The following is a 14,215-nucleotide window of genomic DNA, read 5'->3' as shown; positions in this document are numbered from 1 at the left end:
GAGAGAGAGAGAGAGAGAGAGAGAGAGAGAGAGAGAGAGAGAGAGAGAATGTGTGTGCATGGTCACATGAGTGAACTACATGTGTGTGGCCATATATGTGAGCATGTATGATGATATGGAGGTCCTCAGTCACTCTCCATTTTCAACTAGCACTCAGCTTGTATTCAGCTGGCCTATGGAGCAGTTTACCCCAGGGATGCCCCAGCTCTACCCCCACACACTAGGATTATGGGAGCCCTCCATTTCCAACAAGCATGTATGTGGGTCCTTAGCTCCTCCCATAGGGACAGCAAGCACTGCACTGCTAATTCAGCTCCCCAGCTTCCATGCTCACATTCTTGGGAAAGTACTCCGATTGCTCCTGTGAGTTTCAAGAATAGGTCTCCTTTGCATTAACTGGTGTTTATTAATGTGTTATGAACCTCTGCTGTGGCATCTGATTCACAATAAAGAGATTACGCATACTAATTTGTCATTTATTTTCCAATGCCTGCTTTCCTGCCTGCAGCACCACTAATATCTCAGGAGCACCTCAACCCAATTACTTCCCACTTTGCATTACCACCTAAGTGTGCTAATGTGCCTAAAGGCATTTGCGAACACACGCAAACACACACATACACACGCACACACACACATTCTCAGCTCCTGACATAACTATGACAACATTGCTGTCAACTTCTGAGAAGTAATGCTCCCGCCCTGGACCACTGGACCATATCTAGCAACCAACCAACTTAACAGGCTGGCTGAGCCTTGGACAAGAACAGCCAACTTGTGCTTAGTTAGTATTTATTTTGGGGGTAAATGGAAATTCCATCTGCAGAATGAAGTTCAGACTATAGAAGGAGTTGAAATACATAATGCCTATAAACATAAATTGTTTTGTTTGTTTATTGAGAGAATTGTGTGTATGTAAATCATTCAATAACTGGCAAATCCAACTCTTTTTCTTAGTTGATAACTAGTCATTTAGACATACCCAAGTATTAACTTGCAAATTAGTTTATGAGTGTTGATTTCACACATACATGATACACAACCCACACATAGTCCATACCATTTGATATTGCCTGATACATAGATTTTTAATCTTTCTATATGTTTTGCTACTTACTTCAGTTTTTCACTTAGAAAATGTGTTTTTCTCTAGAATTATTTCCAGCTTCTAGAATTATTCTAGAAGCTTCTATGTCGTAGCAGAAGACTGAAGAGGGACTTCACCACTGTGAACATTAGAAATAAATAAATGCTACCATATTCCAGCTCAGGCTCAAAGTTCATTTACATGTCTACATCAAATATAATCATACCTTTTAAACATGCCAAAGTCACCAAGCACACAAAACGTAGATTCTGAAAAGTCCAATAGCGTTCAAAGTGCGTCCATCATGAGAGATTGTTCTTTGTTTCGGATATCATCAGCACGCCGAGCATGAGATGTACCAGATCAGGTTGATCTGGGTGAGGCTGTGCCTTCCCACTGTTAGTCTAGAACAGGAATGTGAAGGGCCTGCAGGCAGAGGCATGAAGCTGGGAAAGATGAATTCTATTCCGGGCCGAGTGGTCTTGTGCTGAGTTAGTGACCTACTCCCCCAGTCTCTTCTCTTATAAAATTAAAAGCACTGTACATACAAGGGGTATCTCAGAGGGCGTAGCATGGCTGAGCGCTATGCAGCAGGCACGAGCTAAGAGCCTTACAAGGACTACCATGTTTAGTCTTTCAAAGAACGTTTTTTTATTATTATCCTAACTTTACAAATTGGGGAGTAAGATATAGAGAAGTGAGGGACTGGCCTGAGGTCACAGGAGTTGGCTGCCTAGACTGAGCTTTAAGCCAGTCACACCACCTTCTGTCTACACATGGGCTTCAGAGCTTGGTATTTTGGAGTAAGGCCTTGAGAAAGAGGAGACACTACATTCCTAACCCAAAGCATTTCAGAGGATTAGCTCCGATTCTCCCCTCTCCTCTTGGGGTCTGTGCCACCTGCCTCCTGGGAACAGGACCACCCAGTTCAAGCTTCTCAGCCCCGCCCAGGCCCACTGGTCCCAGGCCTCTACAAGCTGCCTAGCAGAACAGCAGGGAGTTCTCTGCCAGAGCAACCTGAGACTTTGGAGTTGGGTTCAGCACAGCTGGTGGCCGGAGGCTCAGATTTCCGCTGAGCAGATCACAATGGAGAAAGGCCGTCACAGGACCACTGGGAAGCACTTGTTCTCTGATGGATTTTTGTGGCATCAGGGTGTGGACTATTTAAAACTTCCCCCTCCAGTTCTGAAACGCCTTCTTAGTGGCAAAGTTCATCTAGGGGTCTACGGGCCACATGCTGTTTGGTTTCTCTGGTGTTTGTTTGTTTTGTTTTGTTTTGTTTTGTTTTTGTTTTTGCTTATTTTGGAGCTAACCTAGAGAAATCAACTGGCAAAGAAAAATATTTAAAACGCCCGTGATTGCAAACAGTGTGTGCGTGGACTGACATGCTTGCAGACAATATGACAGTAAAGCTGCAGCAAGCAAAAAGCAAACTTGAACTTGACCAATGCAGAAGGCCAAGTGGGGAGGGGGGAGTCTGCTGGGCAGGGGAGGGCTCCTTCATGACGAAGCTTGTTAGCAAGTTCTAGGCCAACTGAGACTGTGTCAAATATCAACCCATGGACTGTGCCTGAAGAACAGAGCTAGAGGTTGACTTACAAACAACACACACACACACACACACACACACACACACACACACAGAGAGACACACCCGAAAGTGCACACACACACACACACACACACACACACCACCCCGTCACAGTTCTCAAATGTACCCTCCCCATATCACCTGTGTTTGTATAAAAGAAGCATGACTTTAAAATTCTGCAATTCAAGGATGTTCATCAGACAGGATGGGGGGCGCTTAGCAGCAGTGTTGCTTCCAATTGTAGATTTAATAAGATACGTTGGGGCAGAATGGAGAATTTGTGTGGTATAAAACTTCTGCTAGTCAGCTTAATTTAATCACTCTATAATGCATACCTATTTTCAAAATAACATGCTGCACATAATAAATACATACAACTTTTATTTGTTGTGGAAAAAAAAAAGAAAGAGCTCTCCATCTTCACCAATCAGGACTTGGGTTTGCAAGGAATGGAGAATAATGGCTTCTGTGTTTAGGTTTAAAAGTGAGTAAGTAATAAACCACAATAAAGCACGCTCACTGGAAGGCTCTCGGAATTTAGCTGCCAATCTCACACATCCCACTCTCCTGAAATTCCAGACTTCTGCTCTTCAACTTGTGTATCAATATTTGTGAATATGAGGGACCTAAATTACACGACGTGGAGTTCAGTATCTGCTAAGACACAAGTGGAGGGAAGAAAGATGCCTTCCATGACTCTGGCATGATTTTGAAAAACCTTTCTTTATTAGAAACCCTTAACAGGTACTGGATTTGCTCAAAAAATAAAAAACTATCTTCCCAAAGAAGTCACTCTAGTGACATGAGACACCTACATAGGACTATTATTTTATGATTTAGAGAAAAATATTTCTTGGTCTTTTTACATCCAGATATTCTCCTTACAAACTACTGCACTTTCTGTCTCAAAAAATATAATAAACTTGTGCAGTTTTATGGGAGAGTATAAATTTTTTCATAGGAAAATGTAATTTATTGAAATTAATGAAAAACTAAAATCAACAATCAGACCATACTCTAAGAGAGAAAATACTTTGGGGACAACTGGTCCTAGACAGACATCAAGAAAGGTGCCTGGAACTTTCCAGTGTCCCACAAGGTTGTGCAAAGACACGGGGGAAACTGACTCCTTCCAACAAATTTTTAAAAAGGCTTTAAGACACAAACGAACCAAATTCAATCCATTTCAATCCATGGTCTTAAAAGTGTCTTCCAATAGAACCGCCAGTGCATCTCCTGAGTCTGGAAAGGAAAGAGTGACTGACAGCATTCTGGAAAGTGAATTAGGAACACACTGTCTTCATGGACTCCAGCGACATAATAAAGCTGGAAATGATTAAGAGGCAGCCCATCTTTCTAAAATGTAAAATGGGTTTATAGGTCCTTCTAATAACAACTTTTACTCGAACCTTACATAAATAGGCTTAGAGGATACAAATATTATGTGGGCCGAGCAGACACTCCCAGGTTCCTAATCACACTGGGGGATTACTCGGTAGAACAGAGGCATCTCATTCCTATTGGGCCAGGGATTACGGCAAAGAAACATCTAATATTCCATTTTTTAATTTCATGCATTTTTTATTTACCTTTAATGATGCTGTATATATTCATCATCCTGAAATATTAAAACAGTATGAAAAAAGTAATAAATTGGTAGAAAATTTAGGGAATAAGAATGCAACCGCACGCAAATCATACACTATCAAGTGCTTGATACACATTTAAAATTACTGTCGACCACGGCAAAGCCAAATTCTGAGCAGGTTTCCGAAGCACAAAGTCACAATAAGAAGCTCAGCAGAACAGACTGAAATAATAGAATATTCATCCCTCTAATCCGTGTGCAATTCTTTAGGGCTTTTTTTTTTTTTTTTAAACAATGCATATGAGGTCTGACTGTATTCAGGATTTAAATAACTTGTCTGTGCCTTCCCTAGTCCCTCTGTACTTTTATTTTTTTTAAATACATGTACATACAGTTAACATGTCTCCACCACAGCTCTGACAATTTCCGGGTCAGCAAACTTCCTTATACCTCAGAAGAAGCAGCAGCTTTTTAGAACAATGCAAATGTTAATATACACTTCTTTCTGTCTCTTAAAACCCCTGGAGAAGAAACTACCTGGGAAGAAGGAAGTTATCTTTCTTCAGGAAGGAAAGGAAGTGCCGGTTTGTCATTGTATTACCAATTAATAGGTTGATATTGCAAGAGGCCATTGCACTGGAATGCTGGCCATGGGGACTGGGTGCGGGCATGTCAGTTGCCACCCTCTCTGGCAGAGAGTGCAGCTGCTTACAAGTCCTTACCCAATGTTGTCACAAGGAAGAGAAAGCTACCAGGCAGTGAGCAACGAACTTGGCATTCTGGGGCATCAGACACCCAGATCATCAACATATTTCCATCTGCCTTGCTCTTCTGGTCTATCTTCTGATTGACAGGAGCCAGCTGCAAGCTATCCTCCAACTGGTGTGGTGTTTTAAAGTATCTTCTACCGTTTTGTATATTAGGATTTTTTTTTTCCTTAATGAAGTTTCTCCTTTTTTAAATCTGTCCATGCATGTGTCAGTATGCATGTGTGTGTGTGTGTGGGGGGTGTGTGTGTGTGTGTGTGCGCGTGCGTTAGGCTGTTAGGCAAAGCGTTCCTCTGAGTGCTTTTTGGAGTCAAAAGACAATTTCTGGCACCCACTCTCGCCTTCTGCCTTATGTGAGACAGGCTTTCTTGGTCACTGCTGTGTAGGGTCAGCTTGCCAGTGGCCTTCTGAGGACTCTCCTGTCTATGTGCCCCATCCTTACCACATGAGCACAGGAATTAGACAGGCACTATCAAGTCCGAGTGTAGGTGAGTCAGTCCTGAGGTTCCAAACCAGGTCCTCACGTTTGGGAAGCAAACACTTTACCTACTGAGCCGTCTCTCTGTCAATACCACATCTCACCAAAGAGGAAAATCAGCCAATCAGAGCATACCTGCCTGCCTGCCTTTCTTCCAAGTCTCCTTCTTTCAGAAGCTTCCTCTTGCAGCCACCTGAAAGAATTTGTCCCAGCTGATGCCAATGATGAAATTTTTCTTATGTCTGGGCTTACATTCTGCATCGTCCTTTGTCTTACCAGCAAAATCCTGGCAGAGCAAAGCCTAGGTAATCTTTCCCAGACTCTCATTTCTCATAGTACCCATCACAGTCTGGCACCTAGTGGGTCTTCAGTAGCTCTTCTGCAATTTACTTGTTGAATTGATCGAAACTGGTTTTGCTACATGGTTCTGTTTCTGCCACTTTATTCTCAGCTTACTGTTCAAATGAGCCCAGTCCAACTCTGGACAAAAGGAGTAACTGTGAGTAACCTTAAACAGAGGGGTGATGCCTTTTCAGAACACAAACTGTACAGAACCAATGACCACCTCAAACGCCGATCCCAGTGAAGAATACAGTGCACAGCTTGGGACAGGGAAAACACAGATACAGTCAGGACACAAACAATAACATTAAGAGGGAAAATTCCCATTGTTGCCAAGAAATAGAGTGGTTGTAACAAATGAAAGGGGTGCAGTAGAGGAAAGGAGGAAGGAGGGCGTCACCCACTTAGAGAATGGAGGAGGGAGGGATGCCTCAGTTCCAGGGTAGAGGATAGAAATCATTACAAGACAGAATGGAGACGCAGTTGAATGAGAAGAAAAGCCTCATTTCACAACACAATTCTTAAAAACACTATGCCATGCTGACATTCATGCTAAGTGCCCAGCCTTAAACTAGATGTCTTCCTTACCCAGGTCTCAGGATCATTTTAGGAGAGGACACAGAATGTTCATGTCTGAGGCTGGGAAGAGTGGTGGCAAATGCGGTCCTCCGAACACGGCATGGCAGAGGACTCAGAAACTCACAGTAGCTATGGTCACCCACCAGTACAAGTTGAGTGGTCCAATACTTTCCCTTGGATGAGGCCCCACCACCCCCTGAGCAGCAGTTAATGGTCGTTGGGGGTGGGGGGAAGAGGTAATTTTCTTCAGTGGTATGTGAATTGGTAAGGTGAGAATTATCCAGAAAATACCTTCACCCTGCTCCTGCAGGTAGCCCAAGTGGAGCTTAGTGGGTCATTGGGGAAAGAACATGAAAGCAGGAGAGGGTCTTGTTAGGATAAATAAAAGGTCCAGAGGTGGGAAAGAAGCCCAAGAGAGGAATGAGGATTGAATATGACCAAATTCATTATATAGATGAGTGAAATTGCCAAGAACTGACAGATATTCCTTGTCTCTCCCTGTCATTTGCTATGTAGTAGTATGTGACCATTTCCTTCCAACGTCCCTCCTCCAACACAGAATCAAGACTAGCTTCAAGCCGGGCGTGGTGGCGCACGCCTTCAATCCCAGCACTCGGGAGGCAGAGGCAGGTGGATTTCTGAGTTCGAGGCCAGTCTGGTCTACAAAGTGAGTTCCAGGAGAGCCAGGGCTATACAGAGAAACCCTGTCTCGAAAAAAACCCAAAAACCAAAACAAAAACAAAAACAAAAAAAACAAAACAAAACAAGACTAGCTTCCAATCACATTGAATATACATACATACATATACATACATACATACATACATGCATGCATAAATTTGCTCCTGAATGTTTGAAGTGTATTTTTTCACTTCCCTTTGAAAATATTGAGACATTTCAGGGTGGTAGCAACATTCAAAATATGCAATAGTGACAGGAAGAGAGAAAATGACGTCCTGAAAGCTGGTGTACACTGTAGGCAAAACAAAAGCAAATGCCTGCTTCTATCTCCTCCACCTTCAGCCTAAGCAAACCACCTCCAGTTAGGATCACAGCGCCTCTTATCTCCAATATATTATCTTTTCTTTTCACGTCAAATTATCCTGCTGGCAAGCCTTTTGACTCTAGGCATTCATTCAAGAATTCAGGAGTGTTCTCAAGTTCTCGTGTGACGCGAGATGTGTCAAGGCAGAGCAGGTGGTTCTGCTGCTGAGAGAGTCTCTGCTGAGTACCCAGCATTTGGGTAAAGCCTCTTATAAACAGTGGGCTGCCTTGCAGTTGGCCACCAAAGTGTGCTAGAGTTAATAAATTACTTGATATTTAAGACTGTTGACAAGAGGTCAGAGGTGTCACCCATGAAGGGCCAAAGACAGCGGTAAACCTCTGCTAATGTTTGGATCCCATACTTAGCTCCCACAGCATTCTTGAAGGCCAGTTGGCCCTTTCTGCCGAAGGCTCCCCTTCCCACATCTGCTCTCTCATGGCTCCACATGCTTTGCCGTGTGAGCTGGAAGTATCTGACTAAGATAACTTTGAAAATACATCCAAGTCACAGAGTGAGGTTTCCAGAGGGTTACTTTGCAGGTTCAGCTGTGTGTGTGTGTGTGTGTGTGTGTGTGTGTGTGTGTGTGTGTGTGAGTGATTCAGATAAGCAAATAAAGATGCAGCCGAATGAGGCCACCCCTGGATGGCTCAACAAGCATGCTCCTGGCAACTGCCATCCCTCGTATTTGCCTAGCCTGCCTCTCAACCTAGGTGTGTGGCTCATTTTCCCTGGCAAATACCTGTTTCTCTTCATCCAGTCCTTAACTCCATCTTTTTGTTGGAAGTTGTTCTTTTCTGGGACTTTCTGTTTGCTGGGAAACATTTTACGTGTTTTATGCTTTCAACCAAAATTGTCATGGTACTTTCTGAGGAACAGCCAAGTGTCAAAGACTCTTTAGGATTCAACCTAAAACATTAAGTTGACTATTCACTCAATCTCACAGTGGCATTTTGTTGTAGGTGAGTATAACCTCAATATTGCTAGCACAGTGCAATGTGACAGGGCACCCAGACCATAGACTTCAGAGTCCAGGCTGCAATCTCTGTGTTCTTCTATCCTGTCCATCCATGACTGTATCCCATAGGATGAGCAAGGAAAGGGATTAGGTCTTCGTCATCCACACCCTTGTCTTTCAACTATCTGGAAACTGGCACAAAGCCCTCAACATCTTCAAGGAGGCCTTTGCAACTCTACCTGTAAAGCTAAAGAAGTTTATTACTGGGGAGGGGTGCCGGCTGCTCTTTGAAGATAGCAGAATGTAATGTTGAATTTCAACCTATGTATATAAACACACTATGGCTAGCCTATGAATAAATGGACAACTGTGCCCAAGCCGAGAGTAAACAGCAGACCACGAACAAACCTCCTGAAAATGGTACTGCTCTTGAATGGATTTTCCTTATGAGTTTCAGCACGCTCAGTGTAGATTAGGAATCATGTGAAATAATTAGCACGCACTAAAAAAAGTAACATAACTGCCAATGGAGTGGCCATCAACAAGACAGTGACATCAAAGAGTGGTACTGAAGTGGTCCTAGACACACTCCTCAGCAGAATAGTCACAGCAGGGGTTGATGAAAACAGTCTCAGAGTAGGGACTAGGCACTCACCAGCCCTGCACACACCCCCCCCCCAGTGGAGCTGCTGCACACACTGGCACACACACCTGTTGTTTAGCTGGGAGCCGGCAGGGCAGGTGTGCTGAAGGTTTATCTCCAAGTCATCAAGGATTTCTCTGCTCCTTAGACTGGGGCTGCCCCTGGGTGTCATGTTCTCCCGTTTGTTTATATAAACGGGCCACTGGCTGTTGAAACAGTTCACAGCACTTAACTAAAGTAAGCAAAGCTCTTGAACTTTATAAATACCCAACAAGAGAAGCCATTGAAGAGCAGGGTGCTATTTGGCAAATCTCAGAACTTTATACAACCGCCCAGATTTACAAAGAAGCCACACAATCCAGCTGCTTGTCTCAGTTCTGTCTCCGGAGAGAGGTTGCTGTCCTAATTTGAGATGTGGTGTGTGCTGTAATCCCACCCCACTAATCTGCTGCCTCTAGCCTAAGGTGAGGCTGAAGATGAGTTGAACTCAAGGAGAGAAGTTAAGTGTTTAACTTGTGTACAAGCCCTCTGGATCCCCAGTGTGTTCTCACATGGGCAGGAATTACAGAGAGAACATGGACATCCAGGGGCCTGGATACCAGTTCACACATTTTCCGAAACAATGTGTCAAAGTCACAAACTCTCTCCTAGCCCCATGTATCTGATCTAAAAGGAGGGATCTGGATGGCAGGGAGGGACATCTCTTAACTCTAACAAACCCAGAGCTCTCCTATTTACTGCAGTCGCATGGCAAACCTTGGCTGGAGAAAGAACCCCCTGATGACTTGGGGACCTGTGAGCTCGGCATTGGGGTGAAGCTGGTTGAGTGGAACACAACTCCTTTCATTTTGTTTGGAAAGCCACAATCTTGCTGTGTATGCTGAAGTGATATGGCTTTGATTTAGTGCCAGCAGGAAAACCCAAAAGGAAACTCATTCACTTGAGGAAATTTTAAATCTTATGACTTATTTCTAAGTTTTCTTTCAAGGCCAAACATGGGCTGAATTCTTTCTCTTCCTTATTTACCAGTTTCCTTATTTTACCCATTGTTTGCCTCCTCTTTCTGAGGTGTAGGGCCACTGCTAGGTTTGGGGAATAGGAGAATGGACACAAACTGTCTTCACCAGACTTGAGAACTTAGTGTAAGGAGTTTTGAGAAACTTGTACTTTGTAATAGCCACTGGCCTATGATTTCATAATGTAGGTTCCCTAAACATCAAAATAATATTTACATTGTTGCCATGGACCGATGACCTCCCATTACAATGAACAAATAAACAAGTCTGTTTCCTATGTGCTCTGCAAAACAGGAATGGCTGGGAATCTGCAGGGCCTGGGAACAGGTTTCTCACCAGCAAATGTTCCTTGTTTATATTCCTTCTGACCTAACCCCATGTCCAGATGGATACAAGTCAAATGCCATTCTTTCTCAAATATTCCTCAAGGCTGTGCAAAGACTAGTGACTAATGCTTTGGACAAATCCTTTGTCAGAAGCTTTTTGTGTTTTAAGGACTCTTGTTTTGTTTTGTTTTGTTTTGAAAGCCGAGACCTGAAAGAGTGGAAACTACCAAAAAATAAACTGCAGTCTTGGGCACTGATCCTGCAGGGAATCACTTTACAAATTCTGCCATATCCTAAGTTATAATTGGGTTTTAATGCATAAAATGGCTGAGTAATTTAAATGTTTAGAAAAGAAAACAGCCTTTCCTGGAGTTTATGAAGTGGTAAGCCCATTTGTTAGGATGATTAACTGTGATTCCTATGTTCAAACACTGGTATGATTTGCACAGAGGGACTGCAGAAGACAGAGACCCATGGGCCAAAGCCTTTCAATTATGGTGGACCAGATGCACATATTTTTCTGAGACCTGAAGGCATGAACAAGCTAAGAACCACAGTGAGGGTGCAGTCTACCTGACTCAGCTTCTAAATGAAAACTATAACCTCACTGTCTGTCTGCTGATGGTCTTTCTTAGAGATGAACCAAGCGCTCCGTGAGAAGGTCAGCGGTCTTCAGAAAACACCACAGAGCCACGAGGCCTGCCTGGCTATGGTTTCCTGGTCATCTTCTTGCTTGTAACTAGAACCTCCCTATGTCCCGGCCACGTACAGTAAAGAGCATGATGGGAAAAGACAGATTCTCTTCCACCCTCCGAAAGAGGAATGAAGGAGGTGCAGACGTTGCTAGCTTCACGGGACAGTTCTGAAAGCCTCAGCCTGAGGAACAACCCTTCAAGGTGTGAATGGAACTGTCGCTGGCCTGAGCCTCAGAAGGGTAAGATTTGAGACATAACTTTACCAAACATTATTTATGAATTTGAATATTGCCAGAAGGTTCTCCCCCCCCCAAAAAAAAAAAAACTCAGTACCAAATGTAATCATGTATTTGTGTGCATGTATGTGTGCTTGGATGTGTGTATAGGTACACATGTGTATGTGCATATATGTATGCTTGTAGAAAACAGAATTCACAACCTTGTGGTTCATTTCTCAGACACCATCCGCATGTTTTTGAGACAGGGTCTCTTGGTGGTCTGAAATGTATCATGTAAATTAAGCTGGCTGGCCAGTGAATCTCATGCCATTTTACCACGATAGGGCTTAGATTCCATGGCCACCACGCCCAGCTTACTTTTACAAGACCAAGACTCAGGTCCTCATGTTTCCTAGGCAAGCTTTTCACCAACTGAGTTGTCTCCTCCACCCAACACATATGTACTTAATTTTTAATGAGAAAACATTAAGAGGTAGAAAACAACATCCATGCTGATTGCACAAGCAAACACACCAGGAGACATTATGTGATGCAGCGCACCATCACAGGGAACTGAGAACTTGGGATTTGTTAAAGATATCTCTCTCCTCAGCTAAGAGGAGGAGAGCTACTCAGAAAACCTGAGGTGGCCACACTGCAAGTTAACTGAAGTGGAAGAAGGGAAAGTGCTCGTGATAATTGATGTTTGACACCATTCAGGGAGGAAGTCCAACAGTAGTTAGGTGGGCATCTTGATCTTGATGCTGTAAATCAGTTATAGTTGCTTATACTCTCCAGACCTTGGTAGGCTGAGAGGGACCTCAGGTCACATGATTCGACATCAGCATCTTGGTGTGGGCCTTCCAGAAGCATTGGGAAAGGGCATCTTAAGTCTACCACTACTGGAAAGTTGATTGCAGGAAATGAGACTTCCATGTCTTACCAAATTTAAACTAAATCAATGTGCTCATCTTTGTCTCCTGCCGCAAATCTTCTCAACTAATAAAGTCAATCTGTTGTCAGAGTCTAAGGATCTCTCAGTGTTGGTTTTGCAACATCTACGTAGGAAAATAAGCTCCTATTCAAGTGGATTGTTCATTTCTCACTAACCAAACCAGGGGAGCAGGAGGCAAGGCCAGGGCATGTAGAGTTCACCAGAATATCGCTGCTGAGTTTGAAAAGTGCTCAAAGTAAGTCCAAATGATAAAGGGCTCAAGTCACCATGACCCAAGCAACTTGTTTAAAGGAATTATATATATATATATATATATATATATATCAGAAAGAGAGAGACATGCAGACGGCATGCAATCAGTGTGCCAATGAACACTGCTGATGGAACGAATCTAATGTGTGTTCTTATCTGGCTAGGTAAACACGTGGCATGATGAAACACAATATCAAATGCAAATGCGCGGCGTGGAATAAAGGGAGCTGCGCACCTACCGACCTTGTGTTTCATGCGCTAGATTGAGATCTGGGCTTGCTGGCCGTATCTAACAGCACAGTTTACAACCTGCCTCAGAAGTCAGGAGAGGTGATAAGCCAGGGCTAGCGACAAGCGTGCCATTGTGTTGTGGAGGACTGCTGGCTATCATGTGAGTTTCTTTTATAAATAAACCTTTCCCAATTTCATCGTGTACTCTACTAATAAGTCTCTGGGGTTGAGATTACTGATCCCATTGAACAGATAAAGCAACTCAAACAGAAGGTCAGCACATTTATCACTTTTACAAGACCAAGAGTCTTTCTCCTAACACTAAACCTATACTTCACTAACTTTAAACTTATACTTCATAAACTACATGGCAATATTATCATTTCAGGGTTGAGGTTCAGAAGGGAATGTGAAATTGCTGCTTCATACCTTCCTATCCTTTGGTTTGTCTTTTGAGCCCTGTGGGCATGTCTATGGGAAGTTGTCTTGAATATTACTGGATGCAGGAGAGTCCAGCCCACTGTGGGCCTAAGTATAAGAGAGCTCTAGCTAACCATGAACTTAAGAGCAAGCTAGCAAGCACTATTCTTCCATGATTTCTGTTTTAAGTTTCTGCCCAGACATCTCCCATGATGGACTGTGACCTGGAAGCCTAAGCCAATAAACCATTTCCCCGCTAACTTTCTTTTGGTCATGGTGTTTCTCACAGCAACCAGATGAAACAAGGACATTTCCAACAATCAGTTAATCAAGTGACCTTCCAGATCTATTGTGGGATTTTTTATGAGGCTGCCTAAAACTTTTCTTTCCCAACTACATTAGAAGTTGATGGGGGGCGGGGGTAATTCATTACTCAACAGATAATGACACTCAAGCATTGCTTGCTTCAAAACTGCACAGAAATACAGCTCAGATCTACAGATCATCCTACAGAAGTCTTAGGGTGATTGTTTATGCTTACTATTAACAGCAGTTTTCTATGTGAACGTGACAACTGTTGGTTTTCATGTTCTTCCACGGGTCTGCCCATGCACATACCTTAACACACTATATTAAAACTTCTTGGTGTTTTACTGATCTGGTTTTGGCAGGATTTAAAGCAAACAAAAGAAGATTGTAGAGAAATATCCCTATTCTCCTGTGGTTTTGGAACTTCCTTACAACCATCTGAAGTTCTGATAGACTATGTCATGGCTCTCTGTTTTCTTCTGACTCCTGGACTCTGACAAGTTCCATGAAGAAGCTACAGCAATCCCTGCCCTGCCCCTCACTGACTCCATGGTCTCGTACCACAACCTCAAGTACCATGAAGAAGCTACCGCAATCCCTGCTCTGCCCCTCACTGACTCCATGGTCTTGTACCACAACCTCAAGTACCATGAAGAAGCTACTGCAATCCCTGCCCTGCCCCTCACTGACGCCATGGTCTCGTACCACAACCTCAAGT

At 43.3% G+C, this 14,215-nt stretch overlaps 1 protein-coding gene across 11 annotated transcripts in view; it reads right to left on the bottom strand.

The window, feature by feature from the left end:
- The window catches only part of Esrrg (estrogen related receptor gamma), a 602,152-nt gene that overhangs the window by 302,326 nt on the left and 285,611 nt on the right, over positions 1–14,215 (bottom strand). The gene's annotated exons all lie outside the window — the stretch shown is intronic.

The sequence above is a fragment of the Mus pahari genome, chromosome 5 (genome assembly GCF_900095145.1).
Source record: "Mus pahari chromosome 5, PAHARI_EIJ_v1.1, whole genome shotgun sequence".
In the NCBI taxonomy this organism is placed as follows: Eukaryota; Metazoa; Chordata; class Mammalia; order Rodentia; family Muridae; genus Mus; species Mus pahari.
The sequence above is the reverse complement of the archived record's forward strand: the minus strand, read 5'-3'. Positions and strand labels throughout refer to the sequence as shown.